This window comes from Chiloscyllium plagiosum, chromosome 40, assembly GCF_004010195.1.
Source record: "Chiloscyllium plagiosum isolate BGI_BamShark_2017 chromosome 40, ASM401019v2, whole genome shotgun sequence".
Taxonomy (NCBI): domain Eukaryota; kingdom Metazoa; phylum Chordata; class Chondrichthyes; order Orectolobiformes; family Hemiscylliidae; genus Chiloscyllium; species Chiloscyllium plagiosum.
Genome location: NC_057749.1, coordinates 9,479,241 through 9,492,436, shown reverse-complemented (window position 1 = coordinate 9,492,436; position 13,196 = coordinate 9,479,241).

The following is a 13,196-nucleotide window of genomic DNA, read 5'->3' as shown; positions in this document are numbered from 1 at the left end:
TCAGTAGTTGACATTTCTGCTCTGGGAAAAAGACACTGACCATCCATTCTATACATGCCTCACATAATTTTGCAAACTCTCATCAGGTCTCCCCTCATCCTTCGACGTTCAAGTGAAAACAAAACAAATTTGTCCAACCTCTCCTCATAGCTAATACCTTCCAAACCAGGCAACATCCTGGTAAACCTTTTCTGTACCCTCTCCAAAGCCTCCACATGTTCTGGTTGTGTGGCGTTCAGAATTGTACACAATATTCCAAATGTTACCTAACTGAAGTTATACACAGCTGCAGCATAACTTGCCATTATTTATACTCTATGCACCAACCAATGAAGGCAAGCATGCTATATGCCTTCTTGACTACCTTAACCACTTGTGTTGCCACTTTCAGGGCATTATGGACCTGTACACCTGGACTCCTCTGAATGTTGATGCTACTAAGAGATTCTGTCATTTACTGTATACTTATCCCCGCATTAAATCTTCCAAAATGCAACACTTCACATTTGTCCAGATTAAATTCCATCTGTCATTTCTCCATCCAAGTCTCCAACTTATCTATATCCTGACGTATCCTCTGGCAAACACTTCGCTATCTATAGCTCTCCCATTCTTTCTGTAATCTGCAAACTTACTGATCAGGCTAACTACGTTCCTCTTCAGACCATTTATACATATTACAAACAACAGGGTCCCAGCACTGATCCCCGCAGAATACTACTGGTCACAGATCTCCAGTCATAAAAACAACATCATAGTTATAAATTAATCCAAGCTTTAACTTCAAGTGTCACACTATTCAGGTGATGAGGAAGCAGTGGTTCAAAAGCTTCTGATTTCTAATAAACTTGCTGGACTATAACCTGTGTCATGTGACATCTGACACTGTTCAGACCAACTTTTTTCAGATTGGGTTTAAACTAATTCAGGATTTATATAACATTCAGCAGTCTCACCTCAACCTACTTCATCATTCATGTAACATCTCAGCTCTACCTGCCCACAGCCACAACCAGCCATGTGTGCATCTATGAGGGTTTCATTAACATAACAATTGCTGTCAAAATGCAAATGTTACTAAAAGGGACTGAACAAAAATAAATTTGACCAGGTGGTGGAGAAAAGGGAGGGTTTCTCGAAGTGGGTAAGAGTGAATCATTAATAATAGAATGTTACAGTATAAAAGGAGACCATTCAGTCCATCTTGTCAATGCAAGCTCTCTGCATCAGTTGTGTTCAATCCTCAGACTTTCCTTGCAGTCCCACAGATTCTCCTTCTTCAACTGGTTATCCAATTCCCTTTATCCAATTTCCTTTTTAAAGTCATGATTGAATCCTGATTGGTATCAGATTCGATATAAAAATTATTTTTCATGTTACCATTGCTTCTTTAGCTATTCCTATGAAGTCCCTCGTTCTTGACCTTTTGCCTGAAACACTGACTCTCGTGCTCCTTGGATCCTGCCTGACCTGCTGTGCGTTTCCAGAACCACACTCTCGACAGGAAAGGTTACACAGGCTAGGCCTGTAAGCTCTGGAGTTCAGAAGGGTCAAGGATGATATAATTGAAACATAGAAGATCCTGAAGGGACCTGACCAGGTGGATGTGTAAAGGATGTTTCCTCTTGCGGGAGAATCTAGCGCTAGGGTCTATCGTTCAAAAATAAAGGGTGTCTACCATAGAATCCCTACTGTGGAAACAGGCTATTTGGCTGGACAAGTCCACACCAACCCTCCCAGATGCATTCTCCTACCTTAACCCCTCACCTACACATCCCTGAAAACTGTGGGCAAATTATCATCACCAATTCACCTAACCTGCACATCTTTGCACTGTGGGAGGAAACCCACGCAGACAGAGGGAGAATGTGCAAACTCCACACAGACAATTGCCCGAGGCTGGAATTGAACCCAGGTCCCTGGGACAGTGAGGTAGCCACTCAGGCACCATGCCACCTATTTAAAACAAAGCTGAGGAACCATTTTTTATCCTCTCAGAGTCTTTGGAATTCATTTCCTTGGAAGGCAATAATTGCAGAATATTTAAAGATTTTGAAGGCAGAGGTACAGAGGTATGAAAGATCATCAGGAATAAGCAAGAATGTAGAGTTGGGATTAAAATCATATCAACCATGATCTTACTAAATGGTAGAGCAGATTCGAACAGCTGAGTGGCCTACTCCTGTTCCCTGTTCATGGTCTGCATGAATTGAACATATTCTACTCTAGGATAAATAAAATAGTTTGAACACCATAGGGAAGAGAAAGGAAGGACTGCATTGTCACACAGTACACAGCTCAACTATGGTTCTCTTAAAGTGGAACTGAAGGGGGCAACAGGAACAACATCAAAGAGGATTGAATAGTTTGATCAACTAATCCAAGCAAAAAGACAAAAAAAACAACACTGCCAACCAAAACAGAAGCATTCCAAAAAGACATACCAGTTTGGTATTGAGTATCCAACATCTTTCAAACAGGCTACAGAAAGATCATTACAAGAGGCCTATTACATTCGTGGACAATATGGTCACCTGCATCAATTTTTTTTAAAATTGACACAAAAATCCATAGGCCAAGCATAACATTCCCCAACAGTCACCGTGACACCCCAAGAGATTGGGTGTTGAAGTGCAGAGATTGTGCATGAAGGTAGCAATGTACCGAAAGGATAGGCAGTGGAACCCTCAGAGCTGAGGAATCCATGAGTGTAGGGATGTTAGAAGGCAAGGAGATAATGAGCAGGAAAAAGACTCTGCTTGAACAAAACTATGTTGTTGCAGAAAGTCCAAGGTAGAAAGAAGAGCAGGTTTTAGGTTCAGAACTGATCGGGGAATTATAGTACATTTATGTAGCACCTTTCAGGTCATTGGAACATCATAAATGGTGAGCTGCTCCTGACGTCAGAAAAGGTTTCTTTCTCTTTGAAATACTTTTAAATACTTTAACACTCCTTCTATTTTGAAATCACTTTGAAACAATGCATTACCATTTTTTTCAACATTGATAAATAATTATACCTTGCAGAAAGAAATTTACAATTTAAAATGTATCCAACATGTTTCCTACTTTTCCAGTCCTACTTTATAACCAATTGAATCCCAAGTGATTCCACCCAGTGACTAAATTACAGCAATCAGGCCTCTACGAGTTGTTCAATTGGCAGGTAATTCTGTTCTTAAGGTGTTACAAATTGAACATCGTCAGCCATGGCTCACTTGATAGCACCATTACTTCTGAGTCAGAAAGTTGTAGCTCATACTCCGGAAACTTCAGCACACCATGTAAGCTGACACTCCCTGTACAGTCCTACAGGAGCACTGCACTGATAGAGGTCCTGTCTTTGGAATGAGACTCCAAACGGAGGCCCTGTCTTCTCTCCTAGCTGGATGTTTGATTTAATTTGTTGTCTTGTGTACCTTAAGTACAGTGAAAAGCTTTGCTTGTGAGCAGTACAGGCAGTTCATTGTAAGCAAGACCATACAAACCTTTGTGTCACCTGCAAACTTACTAATCAGATCATCTACATTCCCCTCCAAATCATTTATATGTTTTAAAAACAACGGGGGTCCCAGCACTGATCCCTGCGGAACACCACTGGTCATAATAAAGGAAGGAATAACAGAATTGCACTTATATAATGTCTACCTCAACTTCTATCCAACATTTTTTTAGAAACAATAAAGCACATGTGAAGTATTGTTACTGCTATACTTGGACAACAAGGTAACCAATTTGCACACAGCAAGCTCCCACAAACAGTAATGTGATAGTGACCAGTTTTGGTGAGTTTGGCAGGATGAACGCCCTGTTAGTGTTAGATCTTTTACGCCCTAAGAATGGGGGAGCTGTGGATAGAGAGGAGCGTTGCCAGAGGATAAAGATATGCTGGAGACTTGGGCAGAGAATTGACAGATGGAGTTTAATCAGACCAAATGTGGGGTGATGCATTTTGGAAGATCTAACGCAAGAGGGAGGTATACAGTAAATGACAGAAGCCTCAGAAGTCTTCATGTACAGAGGTCCACAGTTCACTGAACATGGCAACACAAGTGGACAAGCTGGTCAAAAAGATGACATTGCATGCCTTCATTGGTCAGAGCATAGAGTATAAAAATTGGCAAGTCATGTTGCAGCTGTATAGTTCTTGTCGCCACACTAACAGAAGGATGTAGAGGCTTTGGAGAGGGTACAGAAAAGATATACCAGGTAGCTGCCTGATCAGAACTGTAATAAGTGTGAGGAGAGATTGGACAAACTTGGTTTGTTTTCACTTGAGCATCAGAGTCTGAAGGGCGATCTGATAGAAGTTTACAACATTATGAGAGACATGGAAAGACTGGATAGCCGGAGGGTTTTGTCCCACAGTGCAAATGTCAATTACTAAGAGATGAGAGTTTAAGGTAAAGGGGGTAAAGTTTAAAGGAGAGGCAAGTTTTTCTAATAGAAGGTGGTAAATGCCAGGAATGCATTGCCAGAGGAGGTGGTAGAAGCAGGTACAATACCAATGTTTCAGAGGCATCTTGACTGATACAGGAATGGGCAGGGAAGAGAGAGAGATACAGACTGTGTAGAGGCAAAAAGATTTAGTTTGGAAAGGCGTCATGTATGAGCACAGACTAGATAGGCCGAAGGGCCTGCTCCTTCCTGTACTATTCTTTGTTCTTTGTTCTACACAGTCTCTGCTGGTACAGTATCCATGTTAGACAGGAGCAGCACATGATATGGAGCAAAGGTGAGCAAATGGCATTGACAGCTGAGATCTATTTGAATGGCAGAGCACCTTGAGACGCTGAATGGCCTACTCCAGTTACTGAGCTCCATTATAGACTCCTCCAGGGACTAAATGGCTTACTCCTGTTCTTATCTTCTTCAGCAGACTTGAGGAGATGAATGGCCTACATCTTGTTGCTACATTTCAGAACTGACTCAGGGGCCTAACAGCCTACCCCTGTTACCATGGTGCACAGCAGGTTTTACTGGTAAGTCTGAGTTTTGGAAGTCCAGCCAAAATGAAGGAAAACCAAAGAACTCACTGCTCCTGAAGCTTCCTGCCAGGGCTGTGAAATTTAGGGATCGAACGAGAGGGTGGAGAGATCAAACATGACTGAGCAGCCCAGGAAATTATGTCAGAGTGAAAGACTCAAAAAGAAAATCCTGCTAATGCTGCAAGTACACAAGCCACTGAGCACATGGCCATCTGATATCAGACCTGCTATAGGTTCCATTTCCATCATCCGACCACCTCTCCTTTCTCTTTGTAAATGCTGATTGGCTCTGCCATGTATTTCCAGCATTGGTTTGGCTTTTTTGTTAAGTTTAAAAATGGCATAAGTCTTGCCTGCTGTCAAACTGCTGTCTGACCAACCAGTCTGAGCCCAGGGGGACAGCATAATCCCAGCAAGAATGCATTACTCCTGAAATTGAACAAGTGCACAGCTGATTAATGGGGACGTCCTACCGATAACATTATGGCAGCAACAGATGAGATTAAGTGACTCAAACATTTGTATTAGCATTTTAGATATTTTCCAGTCAATCTGTTCAGAAATGAGATTACACACCTACCTAAAGGTCCCCATTATCAGCATTTCTCTGTTCCTGGTTTACTATCAGTCATCCCTTGTTTGTCGCACTGTTCTCTCTCTCTGGGCTTCATGTCCACCTATCTGCTCACTCTTTTCCCCACTTCACCTCCCCCACTTCCGCATACATACAAATGTTTCCTGGCTGCTATCAGTTCTGAAGAAGGGTTACTGATATGGCAACGCTAACTCTGCTTTGTCCACACGGGTGCTGCCAGACCGGCTGAGTTTCTTCAGCTATTTTTGCTTTTGTTACACACCTCTATCAGCCATGACCGAATGGTGGAGCAAACTCAATGGGCTGAATCGCCTAAATCTGCTCGTATTTACAGCCTTAGGTGAGACTTGAATCCAGGCCTTCTGGCTCCAAGGTACGGACACTACCACACCACCACAAGAGTTCTTTCCGTATTGGCCTTTTAGATATTTATAATCAACCTGTTTAGAGAAGTTATTGCACAGCTCTGAAGCAAGTAGGACTTGAACCCAGGCTTCTTAGCTCAGAGATAGGGACATTACTACCATATTATTATGACCCCCACCTGAATAACACTCTAGGATGATAAGAGTAATCAACAGTTTATCGATAATTTACTTAAAAATCTTTTTTGATTCATAACTCACTAACAACTATCCATTGTATGTTTCAATCCTAGAGGCAGCATCTCCAGCTGAACAGAGATAAATAGCTGTTCCATTGAAGCCTTTCATGCTGAAGTATAACCTGCAGACATATCAGGGATTATGTTACAATACTCATAGCAGATATATTAGCTTGTATTTAACTAGCTTCTCCAGGATTATGGATGCTTATGACCCATTAAGGATATATTGCGAAGGGATGTCAACAAATTGTGGCTACACACAGCTACAATGTACATGGATCACTGTCTCCACCTGATTCCCCATCTCAGGGGACAAAGGAGACGTTATCGACGTACTGGGCTAGAGAGGTAAAGACCGGCATTTACATAGCACCACTTACATGCTTAGGATGACCCGAAGTGAAGGACTTTTGTGGTCTCACCAATGTGACAATGATTTGAATCAAGCTTTAGGAATGTGGAGCAATTGGTAGGAAACTTTCCAATGGCTTCAATGTGTCATTTTAGTTCAGAAGACGAGATATGAACAGGGTTAAGGTTTAAGAGTTAGGATTTGACCTGGATGGTGATGGGAAGAAAGCTTTCTTCTCTGTGAGAAGTTTAGATCTTCAGTTTGAATTGAGAGTTAGCTTTATTCATTATTTCCAGAATCAACTCCATCTGTTTATTCTCCCATGGTCTCCTTGGTTATAAGGCTTCTACCATTGTTGCTCAGAGATACAGGTGTCTCTGACAGTGAGTGGTTTGCAAGGCCAATTCAGTGCGATTTGAAGAGTCAACTACATTGCTGTGGGAATGGAGTCAGATGTAGGCTAGGGCAGTAGGCTTTCTTCCCTAAAGAGCATGAGTAAATCTGATGGTTTTTTACAATAATCAATGATAGTTTCATGATCACCATTGCTGAGATTACCTTTATATTTGATTAGCTGAACTCACATTTTATCAGCTGTTGTGGTGGCCCATGCCTCTCACAGCAAGACAGCTTTCGAGACATACAATGCAGAATCGCCAAACAGAAACTGATTGCCAAGTTCCATACCCATGAGGATGGCCTCAACCATGATGTTGGGTTCATGCCACGCTACATGTAACCCCATCATACTGTTTTGTGTTTGGAAAATCTTCCTTACTATTCTGTTGTCACACCATCACCTTGATAACTTGTTATCATCTCTCTACCTTAATTAGTTTGGATTACTTGGGTTAGACCCTCATCATGGGACATTGACACCTATCATGTTATTCCAGCCATTTGGTTTGTCTCTCGTGCCATCTTATTTTTGACCTTTTGTAGTTATCTTCTGTCTTAATTAATCAATTCATAGATGATGGTTCACTTGTTATTCAACTGTTGACACTTTACTCACACTGTCTGACACTTTTGATCACCTGCAAAGACTGGTTATTCAGCCTGTCGACTCTCCACTCACACCATTTCTACTTATCTCTCAAATCTCTTAATGATCTGGAATTATCTGACCATAATCCCTTCATAAATATTCTGCACTTGTGCGCTTCCCTCCACTTCATCTGATGAAGGAGCAGCGCTCCAAAAGCTTGTGACTTCAAATAAACCTGTTGGACTATAACCTGGTGTCATGTGACTTCTGACTTTGCCCACCCTAGTCTAACACTGGCACCTCCACAACACAGTATTAGCTTCAGCCTCGTATTATTAGTTCAGTGATATCACTGCTACACCACCAAATCCTTAAACATTTTCTACCCTTGCCCCTCCCCCATGAACATCAATTACATAATAGTTGTTGGCATCCACCAGCAAGAAATTGTTTTTCCATCTTCCCCTGGATTTTTTCATTATTTTTACCATTTCTCCTTTTCATCATTAGGGAAATATGGCTGATGCCTGGAATCAGATAAGAGTTTCTGAAAATACCGTTGGAGTTTCCCTTTTGATTAAACATTAATCCGAGACCATCAATCAATGGAACCACCACCTTTGACATGCAGGAAGCATTCACTGGAATCACAGAATATTTAGAGGAAGTGAATTTGTTTTTTTAAATCCAGCGCTTCACATACTATCTTCTGTGAGTACAGGATTGGCTTGCTCAGTCACACAAAGAAACCCATGATTCCGAGCGGACATCAACCTCAAATCGAGAGACAGCTGACATTGGACAGCTGAAGGAGACCATTTGGCCTAAGGTGTCTGCTGTGCCTTGCTGGAAGAGCAATCCAACCAGTACCACACCCCTGCCCTTTCATAGAAGTGTAGAAAATAGGAGCAATAGGCCAATCAGCCCTTCATGTCTATTCTCCCATCCTTTATGATCATGTTCAATAGACTGGCCAATCCATATCCTTTTTTCCCATTAGCTACAAATGCTACATCCAACTTCTTCTTTAAATCATCATGTTTTTGCCTCAACAACTTGCTGTGGTAGCGAGTTCCATAGGGTCACCACCATCTGGGTGATGGAACTTCTTATCTCAGTCATAAATGGTATATTGCACATCCGAAGATTGTGATCCCTGATTCTGGGCTCCCCCATCATAATGGGCATCCTTCCTGCACTTAACCTGACTCATTCTAGAATTTTATAGGTTTCTATGAGAGTTTCCTCCTCATTCTTCTGAACTCCAGTGAATATAAGCCTAACCAACTCCGTCTCTCTTCATACGTCACTCCTGACACCCCAGGAATCAATCTGGTCAACCTTCACTGCACTCCCTCAAGAGCAAGAACATCCTTCCTCAGATAAGGAGACCAAAACTGCACACAACATTCCCGGTGTGGTCTCACCAAGGCCCTGTACAACTGCAGCAAGTCATCCCTGCTCCTGAACTTGAATTCTCTCGCTATGAAGGCCAACATCCCATTTGCCTTCTTCACTGCCTGCTGCAGCTGCATGCTTACCATCAGCAACTGATGTTCAGGGAAACACGGGTTATTTTTGCACATTCCTCTCTCTCAATTTGTAGCCAATCAGATAATAACATGCTTTTGGTACCAAAGTGGATAACCGCACATTTATCCACAACATATTCCATCCGCCATGCATTTGCCCACTCATTAAGCGTGTCCAAATCACACTGAAGCCTCTCTGCACCCACTTCACAGGTCAGCCTCCCAGCCAGTTTTGTTCATTTATAAATGTGGAGAAATTGTATTTAGCTACTTCCTCCAAATCATTAATATGAAATTGTGAATGGCTGGAGTTCTAACACTGATCCCTCGTACCTACTAGTCACAAGCTGCCATTCGAGAAAAGACCCATTTATTCTAACTCTTTGTTTCCAGCCAAGTTTCTATCCATATGAGTACACTATCTCCAATCCCATGTGCTTTAATTTAACACATTAATCCCTCATGTGGGACCTTATCAAAAGCTTTCTGCAAGTCCAAATAAACCACATCCACTAGGTCCTCATCAACCCGACAAGTTACAATCTCAAAGAATTTCAATAGATTTGTCAATCATGATTTTCCTTTTGCAAATCCTTATTGATTCTATCCAATCCTGCCACTGTTTTCCAAGTTCAAAGCTATTAATTATTTTATAACACTCAAGCATTTTCCAGATTCTGACATCATGCTGACTAGTCTATAATTCCTGGCTTTCTCCTTGCCTCTCTTTTTAAATAGTGACATTAGTTATCCCTTAATCTATAGCACCTGTTCCTGGGACTACTAGATCTTGGGAAATGATCAACAATGCATCTATTTCTAGGGCCATTTCCTTAAGTACTCTGGAATTTAGATTATCAGGCCCAGAGATTTAGCTCCTTTGACCCCATTAGTTTTCCTAACACCATTTCCCTGGTAATACTGATTTATTTCAGTTTCAAACCCTGTATTCCCCAACAATCTGGTATTTTATTTGTATCTTCCTTTGTGAATACATTCCCATTCCCTGATTTCTTCCACCCCCCCGAAACACATACAAAGTATTAGCTGTGCATTATAGAGTGAGGAGGAAGCAGATTCATTCAGACAGACACTTAACCATTTGTTTCATGGCAAGGATACTCCCCATGTTTTCCTCTGCTCTCTTTTTGCAATTACCTTAATTTCAGAGAGGGTTCCCAATACCCCGAACTGGCCTGGACTGTCCAGGAATTAAAGATCAGTCTTCAGGGCATTTTTGTATGTGAGAAAAGAATTATACGGACATTTTTAAAAAGATGTAATTTGTTTTGACCATTTCTCTTTACCATGTCTAAAAATACTGAAAATTGGAAAGAAGGGTTGATTGGCTGCCAGTCAAGCCTCATCCAGCTGGGCAGTGAGCCTATTTGCTTTCCAATTGGCCTAGAAAGGAAGTATGTCACAAAGTTGGATATGTTGGCAAAATAATGCCTGAAGCATAGGAACATGTCCAGGGATACAGTTAATCCCAGTTAGTAACATTCATTCAGGATCAGGAGAATGTTTGATTTGTGAATGCAGAAAGGGAAATGCAAGCATCATTACTGTCATTAAATTGTAAATGTGAGCATAGATGCAAGCTTCACCACTTTGAAGTGTTTAGAAAACACAGAAACATAGACAATAGGTGCATGAGTAGGCCATTTGGCCCTTCAAGCCTGCACCATGATCAATGTGATCATGGTTGACCATGTAATCTCAGTATCCCACTCCCGCTTTCTCTCCACCTCCCCCCCCCTTGATCCCTTTAGCAGCAAAGGCCACATCTAGCTCCCTCTTGAATCTATCTAATGAATTGGCCCCAACAGTCTTCTGTGGGAGAGAATTCCCGAGGTTCAGCTTCTGAGTGAAGAAATCCTTCCTCATCTCAGTTCTGAATGGCTTACTCCTTAGTCTTAGACTGTGAACCCCTAATGCTGGACTTCGTCAACATCAGAAACATTCTTCCCACATCTAGCCTGTCCAGTCCCAACAGAATTTTCAATGTTTCTATGAGATCCCCCCTCATTCTTCTAAAGTGGCCCTGTGAGTCAAGGGTTACTGCCAGAAACTCATAACTTTATGCCGACTTCTTTTCACAATTGCTGAACTCCAAGAGCTTTATAGCCAATGAAATACTTTTGAATTGCACATGGTGTAGTAGTCAATTTGGACACAGTGGGTTCCACAAATAACAATATGATAATTGTCAGCTGAGTAGTTTTTGCAAAGTTGATAAAAGAAATAATAAATAATGCCAACAATACACTGGCAATAACCACGTGATCTTCTTACAAAAAATGCCACGGAATTTTTACGCCCACCTCAGAAGACTGACAGAGACTCATCTTTATCAGAAATTTGGCACCTCTGACAGGTGCAACACTCCACAGCGCCACATAGGAGTGTTAACCTTGCATTTTCTGGTTAAGACCTGAACTCGGACTTGAACCCGGAACGATGTAATTCAGTGATGAGAATGCTAGCCGCTGTGCCACAGCCGACAATTTAATTAGAATTTGATGGTATTAATCCAAGAAGAATCCTCACAAAGTATCAAACCACTCTCCTCCAGAGGCAGAGAAGATACCGGTCTGTGCAGAGATCCCGCAATTTTACCGTCCTTCCCTAATGGAAACTGGACTACAGCAACAATGAAGTTATAGAACTCGACAAATACTTTCAACTATGCAGAGCCAGGAGGGCTATAAAATGTTTCCAAAGTGCTTCACTGAGTGTAATCAGACAAATTTGACACCAATTCATATCAGGATAAATTGGTGTTGATTTTGTGATCCAATAGCAAAGCAGAGCATTCACCACTGACCTCAAAGAAAGCTGCCCAACAATCTAGCAATGACAACTATAAGGTTTTCTCTTTTCTTGCATGTTAAAGCTAGCACCAAGTCAAGGGGATGACTTGGGATGTAGCAGCAGCAGATGTCAAGGAGCCATTCTTACACACAACAACCTAGGAAGTTAAAGGCACTTAATGCTAACATCCCTGCTGAAATGACTGCACAGAGGCCAGTATCCAGTCACCAAGTCACCCTTTATTTACAGGTGCACTGTACATGGACTCTGAGTAGTTTACTCAGAGCCAGTCCCTAGATGAGGAGACTCTGCCTCAGGGAAAGTTAAGCTCCTAATAACCAAAAATGTTGCGGATCTGCAAGCAGTCAGAAGGATTACCTCTGAATCACCTGTTTATCATTTTTTATTTCCCACACTACCACTGCACCCAAAAGAGCCCCAGCATTAGCACTTCTTCTTGGCCCACACCACCCATGGCTGAGTGTGTAACGACTCATTAAAAAGACTCAATTGTGCATGAATTTTATTCTATATTCACCACCACCAGGAAAACATCCATGTGGCTAATGAAACAGCAACAATCAAAGCCTGATAAGGGCAATGCTAACATGGAGACTCCAGTTTATATCTGTCAGCGAGGGCTCCCTGATTAGCCCAAGTTAACAGCCTCAATCAGGGACCTCACACTCAACAAGATCCACCTGGCCAACTTTGTTCCAATCACTACATCCTCTAACTTCGTTCTAGTTATACACATCTTACCAAGTGCTTTCACTGCCACACAAGAGGACTACCTGTATACAGCAAAAACAGCAACATCTCAGCGATTTCTAGTACATCAGCAACTTTAGATTAGATTAGATTCCCTACAGCGTGGACACAGGCCCTTCGACCCAACCAGTCCACACCAACCCTCCAAACAGTAACCCACCCAGACCCATTTCCCTTTGACTAATGCACTCAACACTATGAGCAATTTAGCATGGCCAATTCACCCGACCTGCATATCTTTTGGATTGTGGGAGGAAACCAGAGCACCCAGAGGAAACCCACGTAAACTCCACACAGACAGTTGCCTGAGGTTGAAATCGAACCTGGGACCCTGGTGCTGTGAGGCAGCAGTGCTAACCACTGAGCCACCATGCCGCCCACCGAGGGGACACTGTTTAATATCCTTAACTATTAATTTAAATTTGCAGATAGCAAACACTTGGGTAACATTTGGATTAGATAGAAGCTAAACTAAAATACAAACTTTTCCAACAAATGCATTTCAGAAAAAAAGGAATTATCACTTTGAAGAAATTTGGTATTACACAA